Source organism: Mytilus trossulus, chromosome 10 (assembly GCF_036588685.1).
Source record: "Mytilus trossulus isolate FHL-02 chromosome 10, PNRI_Mtr1.1.1.hap1, whole genome shotgun sequence".
NCBI classification, from domain to species: Eukaryota; Metazoa; Mollusca; class Bivalvia; order Mytilida; family Mytilidae; genus Mytilus; species Mytilus trossulus.
In genome coordinates, this window is record NC_086382.1 from 48,574,675 (window position 1) to 48,583,110 (window position 8,436).

General features: G+C 30.2%; 1 long non-coding RNA gene across 1 annotated transcript; it reads right to left on the bottom strand.

The window, feature by feature from the left end:
* Positions 1-407: 407 nt before the first annotated feature.
* Positions 408-7,476, bottom strand: LOC134687530 (uncharacterized). The gene is made up of 3 exons (XR_010101772.1): positions 6,737-7,476; positions 5,282-5,364; positions 408-1,151 (listed from the first exon to the last, which is right to left on the bottom strand). It is a non-coding gene; the product is annotated as an uncharacterized LOC134687530 (long non-coding RNA).
* Between the last annotated feature and the right edge of the window lie 960 nt (positions 7,477-8,436).

Below are 8,436 nucleotides of genomic sequence, written 5' to 3' on the forward strand. Positions count from 1 at the left end.
ACACTTGCAACCTTTTACTTGCATGCTGGTAACAATATAAGTCATTTTGATCATGAGTACCTGAGACAGTGATGATAAAATCTGAATTTCTATTGTACAAAGGGAGATAATCCAATAAAAATGTCGTTTTTTTAAAACCTTAAAATTGCATGTACATATTTATTTAAACTAACATATGCTTCATCAATTTAATAAAATACAAATATATCTCTATTAGGTTATCTGGTGAGAAAGTTAATATTGCAGTTGAGCATATACTATTCGTTTGCTTTTGTTGTAGTACTGTCTTAAATTCTCCTCGAAAAATGTCTAAATTCCTTTTAGCATTGATATATTTATAAATATTTCAATCTGTTTAAATGATCAGAAATGTTATTTTATTTATACCATTAGTATAATATATTTAACAATCAATGTAGATGATACAATAACACAAAATGATGCTTAAATGCAAGAATAAGATTACTATAAACATACATAAAAGTTAATTCAAATTGACTTAGCAGCACAAGACAATTGTTGCATTAGGTATAGAATTTAGGGACGTATTAAATTATTTCCATACTATCTGATAAAGATTTACATACATGTAACTACATGAACTACGAAAGGTAATTTACTAACAATTCAATCAATAAAACTAGTTAGTCAATCTAAGTAACAATTTCTGACAAATGAAAATATTATAATGTTTATCAAATGGCCAAGTACAACCGTAATCTTCTTGATTGTCTTCAATATTGATGACCTTTTAATGCAGAAGTAATTTTTAGACTTCTTTTTTGCTGATGAGAAAGCCATTCTAATGGTGAGACAGTAAGAACACTCTAAGTCCTTGCAAATGTCTCTCTCTTCTCATTTGTGTTGCAACTGTGTGTTGACTTGGTTGTTGGTAAGACTTCGGCAAGATTCACATTGCTGTTTATTTCTTTTTTCAAAGCATATCCATGAGTTCCATTTCAATTTATTTTTATTTGAGCTTGCAATTTTTTAACACCAACAGGAAAAATCAAAGACAGATCATAGCCTTATTCAAGTATCCGTAATACAATCCAAGTTTTTCTTCATCATAAACATGTTTATCAACAAAAATGTGTCCCAGCAATCAGTCTTGTTTCATGAACTCCAGTTATTTTTGGATCACCAAATGTCTGTAAAAAATAATAAGAAAATAATTGTTATCCATTAAATCATTGAAATTTCCTAAAAAAGAAATTGATTATTAACTTGGTCTTAGTGTAAATGTGTTTCGATTATCACAACTCTGACATTCCAGTACATAGAATAAGAAATAATGTAAACTGGCTAAAAAGCTGCAGCAAAATTAATTTTCTGAAGTTAAATTTGCAGATTTCATCTTGTATTTAATTAATGACATTATGACAACACAAAAATAGGGAGATGAGTATTGATTACAAATGAGACAAATATCCACAAAAGATCAAATGAAATGAATGTAAGTCCCCTGTACAACCTTCAACAATGAGATTTAAACAGCTCAAGTACATTCTATTACAACGCAGAGATTGCACCTTAATGAGGTTGGTGGTGTTTGTATACCAAATATAGTTGACTAATGCATAAAGTATTAGCCAAAATAGACCATAACTCAACCAGATGCTCCGCAGGGCGTAGCTTTATACGACCGCAGAGGTTGAACCCTGAACGGTTGGGGCAAGTATGGACACAACATTCAAGCTGGATTCCGCTCTAAATTTGGATTGTGATTAAATAGTTGACACAGCATAGGTTTCTGACACAGAATGAATGTATTCAAATGAACGTAAAATTTTTGTTTTCTCTTAGAGCAATTCACTATGCTGTTGAATATTAATCCTCTCAAAAAAATGTTTGAAGAAATTTTCTTTTTATTTATGAAATTTCAAATGAGAAAAATTTAACCCAATTTTTTATTCACATCCCCCTTTCCCTTATTCCAAAACTAATTTCAATTAAAATATTCTAATGGAGTTTGCAACAATTACTACTCATTTCAATATATGATGTAAAAAACTGCTTGTTATCACTGAATGGTAAAGATTATTTAAATTTATCAGTTGGTAGTAAAAAGTGAATATACATTGTATATTGTATATAACAAAGATTAAAGTTGATTCTGGACAAAGAAAGATAACTCCAATTAAAAAAAAATCTAGCAGATATTTCTTGCTTACTATACTGGACAAAGAAAGATAACTCTTAATTAAAAAAAAATTTGCTATTTCACAATATTGTGAAATTAGATATTTCTTGCCATTGCACAATACTGTGCAATTGAAAAGACTTGCTATTGCACAATACTTAATATAATAATTTTAGATCCTGATTTGGACCAACTTGAAAACTGGGCCCATAATCAAAAATCTAAGTACATGTTTAGATTCAGCATATCAAAGAGGCCCAAGAATTTATTTTTTGTTAAAATCAAACTTAGTTTAATTTTGGACCCTTTGCACTTTAATTTAGACCAATTTTAAAACTGAACCAAAAATTAAGAATCTACATACACAGTTAGATTTGGCATATTAAAGAACCCCAATTATTCAATTTTTGATGAAATCAAACAATGTTTAATTTTGGACCCCGATTTGGGCCAACTTGAAAACTGGGCCAATAATCAAAAATCTAAGTACATTTTCAGATTCAGCATATCAAAGAACCCCAAGGTTTCAATTTTTGTTAAAATCAAACTAAGTGTAATTTTGGACCCTTTGGACCTTAATGTAGACCAATTTGTAAAACGGGACCAAAAATTAAGAATCTACATGCACAGTTAGATTCGGCATATTAAAGAACCCCAATTATTCAATTTTGATGAAATCAAACAAAGTTTAATTTTGGACCCTTTGGGCCCCTTTTTCCTTAACTGTTGGGACCAAAACTTCCAAAATCAATACCAACCTTCCTTTTATAGTCATAAACCTTGTGTTTAAATTTCATAGATTTCTATTTACTTATACTAACGCTATGGTGCGAAAACCAAGAAAAATGCTTATTTGGGTCCCTTTTTGGCCCCTAATTTCTTAACTGTTGGGACCAAAACTCCCAAAATCAATACCAACCTTCCTTTTGTGGTCATACACATTGTGTTTAAATTTCATTGATTTCTATTTACTTTAACTAAAGTTATTGTGCGAAAACCAAGAATAATGCTTATTTGGGCCCTTTTTTGGCCCCTTATTCCTAAACTGTTGAAAATAAAACTCCCAAAATCAATCCCAACCTTTATTTTCTGGTTATAAACCTTGTGTCAAAATTTCATAGATTTCTATTAACTTAAACGAAAGTTATAGTGCGAAAACCAAGAAAATGCTTATTTGGGCCCTTTTTGCCCCTAATTCCTAAAATGTTGGGACCAAAACTCCCAAAATCAATACCAGCCTTCCTTTTATGGTCATAAACCTTGTGTTAAAATTTCATAGATTTCTATTCACTTTTACTAAGTTAGAGTGCGAAAACTAAAAGTATCCGGACGACGACGACGACGACGCCAACGTGATAGCAATATACGACGAAAATTTTTTCAAAATATGCGGTCGTATAAAAACTTAACTTTGACCACCGAATCATAAAAATGAGGTCAAGGTCAGATGACACCTGTCAGCTAGACATGTACACCTTACAATCATTCCATACAACAAATATAGTAGACCTATTGCATATAGTATAAGAAAAACAGACCAAAACACAAAAACTTAACTATAACCACTGAACCATGAAAATGGGGTCAAGGTCAGATGACACCTGCCAGTTGGACATATACACCTTACAGTCCTTCCATACACCGAATATACTAGCCCTATTGCTTATAGTATCTCAGATATGGACTTGACCACCAAAACTTAAACCTTGTTCACTGACCATGAAATGAGGTTGAGGTCAAGTGAAAACTGTATGATGGGCATGAGTACCTTGCAAGGTACGCACATACCAAATATAGTTTTATCCAATTACTTATGATAAGAGAGAATTAAACATTACAATAATTCTTAACTTTTTTTTCAAGTGGTCTCTGAACCATGAAAATGAGGTCAAGGACATTGGACATGTGACCGATGGAAAGTTCGTAACATGAGGCATCTATATACAAAGTATGAAGCATCCAGGTCTTCTACCTTCTTAAATATAAAGCTTTTAAGAAGTTAGCTAACGCCGACGCCGGATCACTATCCCTATGTCAAGCTTTCTGCAACAAAAGGTGCAGGCTCGACAAAAAAATCAAACTAAGTTTAGTTCTGAATCCCTTATACCTTGATTTGGTTCAATTTAAAGCTTTTAAGACATGCCCGAAATTAGAAAAATATGACTACAATGCACTGTTTAATTTTGCATAATATCAAAGAACACCAATTATTCCATTGTTTTATCAAATCAAGTTTAACTTTATTTAGATTTAAACATATTTTATTTGCTCAAAGCAAAAAAGCATCAGACACAAGTAAAACATACTTAAAGTTTAACTTTGGACGCTTTTGACCCTATAGCTGATATGGATCATTTAAAAACAAGCCAAAACATTTGAAATTTGTAAAACAATAAGCATTGAAAACAAATATATAATTAATTTTACAGCTAAATTCCAAAGGCATGTAAATCTAAGACTTTGGTTAGCTTGCAAGGTTTGTTTGTATATTGTACAATTACAATTGGCATAACGTCTAATCAAATTTAAAAGTACTCTACCAGAAGATATCAACATTAATTACAAAGCTTGAATTAATATATATACAACGGAGCAAGCAAACCTTCCAAAGTTTTAGTCTACATGCAGTAGGAAAATAGCTGTAATAATGCTTAAAGTGCTTTTTCAAAAATGAAAAATACAAATGTAGTCTTCAGGTTTACAATATACAAATGTATGCATGTATACTATAAATGAGGATCTGTCAAGCTGACAAGAACATATATATTTTATTCTAGGTTTAATTCTAATAAAGAAAACAATTTCAATATGATGAGTAATGAAAATTTTGTTGTGTAAATTGTACTGATATGGCCCTTACATGCCTTAATTGATCATAAAATAAGAATTTGAGTGTTCTGTGTGTTATTTTTACTTTTTGTTTACCAGATTCAACTTTTAAAATTGAAGGGTTAATCTAATTTCTGAACATTTATCATGTTTTTACAATAATAAATGTAACTGGTCAATTTCCAATTTCTGTATATGATTATATTTCACAAATAATGCCACAACACAGGTCATATTTGATGTCTATTTAGTAGTCTCTTTTTATGACTTGTTTGATTCATTTTTTTATCAATTATATCATATATTTACCTATATGATCTCCTATCATACATGTACATGTATCTGCTTTCATTTGTATATTTTTTTTGTGCTTTTCCATCTTCAACATTAACCTGTTGATAAGAAATAAAATATTGTATATTTGTGAATTTGCATGATCAGTACAGTGAGTTACATCTACATGTATATGTACATTGTAAATTGAGTTGGCTTTATAAAATAATGCATTGGATCATTGAAAAAAAAAGTTTTGTAGATATGATAATTAATCTGTGTAAATGTCATAAATGCTTTGATATCAATCACACCATCAAGTAATTCATTTCTTCAGTATTGTCATTTTGAATTTGTTTTATCTGAGTAATCTGTAATGTAATTATAATCTCATGTTGCCCGTTCTGTGCCCTTTAATTTGGATTAGTTTGTAAGCATATTCTATTCTGATTCTATTTTATTAACTGATAGAAGTAAATACATGTACAAGTTCTTTTCCCATGTTTATCACTGTGATACATGACCTTCACTTCGGAAATATCAAGAAAAAGATTCACAGTAACAAATATTTAGAGAGAAAAAAAACAAGCTCATAGTCTGTAAAACATGTTTTTGAGTTTGAGAACCATATATTGAATCAATCTAGTTGCATTGTACAATGTCGTATTGGTAAAGGAATGAATAAAGACAGGGAATTCACAACTCTTCAGGAGATATATTGTGACTTGAACAGTGTTTTATCAAAACCTTACAAAAATCTTTAGGGAAGGGATAAAAATAATGGTAGGTAAGGGTAGTGCGGTTAACACACATACTTTTTAGTTGGCCTAAATGTACAGTAGTTTTCGTTATGTTTATGTACATTAATTTGTACGTGTTTCTTGTTATTCCTTTTTAGACCATTGGTTTTCCTGTTCAAAGGGTTTTACACTAGTAATTTTGGGGTCCTTTATCATTTTTATAGCTTGTTGTTCCGTGTGAGGCAAGGCTCTGTATTGAAGGCCGTACATTGACCTATAATGGTTTACTTTTATAAATTGTTATTTGGATGAATACATGTAGGCACTCATACCACATCTTCCTATATCTATCTACTGAATGTTTACTATTTCAATGGGTTATATTTAAAAACAGGGATTTGAAGCAACCATTAATTTTGAATTAGGAGAAAAAAACCTGAGTCAACGGACTCTTATTGACAATTTGGAAAACAAACTCAGGGCGAACTTTGTAATCGAATATATCTTTTATCATGATTATTATAAATTTCAGAAGAATTCTAAATCATTATAAATGTATGTCAATGAAAATTAAATCAGTGTTTGCTTCCAGAAAATTATGTAAATACCCCCCCCCCCCCTTTTTTCTCCAAAGACAAATGGTGAATGCTCTTCTTCCTATATTTATGAGTTGATGTGATGTTTCTAAAGTAGGTCTTTTTATGGTGTCAAATTGCTTTTTCTAACCAAAAGAAAGAAATAACAAACTTACCAGAACCAAATGAAACTGAAAGTTTTGCTCCGTTGCTAGATTTGCAAGGGTCATGAAAGGATGACATCAACTCATTTTGTTTTCTTGTCCACTGCAATCCAACTCCTGTCCATGTTTGCAGCATATGCATTTAAAATTATGTTATGTGAGTCTGAAACCTAGACATGATTATCAGATAGTGAGTCTAGCCTCATGTCATGTCTAGACTATCTGATCAGGATCAGACTTATCCCAATGGCAGTTGGAATGTCTTGGCCACATGGTTTACTATGTTTTTGTTACACTCTTTCAATGAAAATAAGTTTTTGGCTACACCATATTCATCAAAAATACCATTATTTTCTATCCTTTTGCACATTTGTTGATTTCCCTCCTTCTGTTATTGACAATAAATCTACCTTTTATTGTGAAGAGTTTTACAAAGGGAGATAATTTTAGGTATATTTTTCAGTTTTTCATCATTTATTTAAATAAGCTTATATCAATTTGCAACGAAAATCCCGTTAAGGAATAGTAGTTTGTAGTGAACCATAACGTTTAACAAAATATTGTTTCAATTTGAGTGACTTTTGAGGTTTTATGGACATTTTCAGTACAGGCTGGATTCAAATTCTCGAAAAACACATTTATGTCAATAAAAATAAAAACAAAAATAAAGGTTGAAATAAGATCAAAATTACAGTTTATTTTAGTAGAAAGTCTGAATTTTAAGGTAAAACTGTTTTTTTTTGTCATATAATACTTTGAACTATTCAATAAAAAAAAATAAAAAATGACCATTTTCAACAACATTTTTCAGCAAATTTGGTACTTTAATAGAATTGCCCTGTATTCACATGTTTTGAGATAAATTGTCAATTTTTATACATAGAACTATTAGATGTACTTAATACTTTACTAGGAACCCAAAATCAGCTGAAAACTCCACAACCCCTTTCATAATTTTTTTTTGATTTTGCATGGTTTTCTCGTAGACATCCATTTAATATGTATAATTTTGAAATGGTGTGTGTGCTTAAATGCATGTCATTGCACTTATTAGATACCGAAAAGATAAGATATTGATGGCCAAATACTTGTGATTATATTTATTTTAAATAACATTCTATACTGATCTATAATGATATATTTCAAAGGGTTCTGAATCAAATATTGCAATCGATTGACACTACGTGATACTCTTTTTCACAGATATTTTAAAATGCATATTGCTTGTTAAATTAATTTTTAAATCGTTGTTAATATAAAAAAAGGTTTTTAAAATAAAATACCTCTGTTTGTAAAGATAACCTCACTTGATACTCAATTTCAATTATCTAATCAGCATTTTATTTCCACTTTTGCTACATAGGAGTTAAAAAAGTAAGATGCTAAGATAGCATGTAAAAAAGGGTTTTAAATGTAAACGAAAGTACCCCTGCAACTATATTAATTAACAAAATTAATATTTAATGCTACTTAACCTTGAAAGTGTATGATAATTACGACAGTATAGATTATAATCGTTATAAGATCTTTTACATGCACACATTTTGTCTTTTTTCCTCGAGAATTTTAAATCAATCTGAGATATAAAGGCAGGATGTAGATACTATCACTAAAATCTGAAACTCAGTATGTAGGGTTGTACAGTGCAAAAATGTTAAACTACCTGATTCCTTGACATATTAAAATATCAAAGTGCTACAAAACAACTGTTA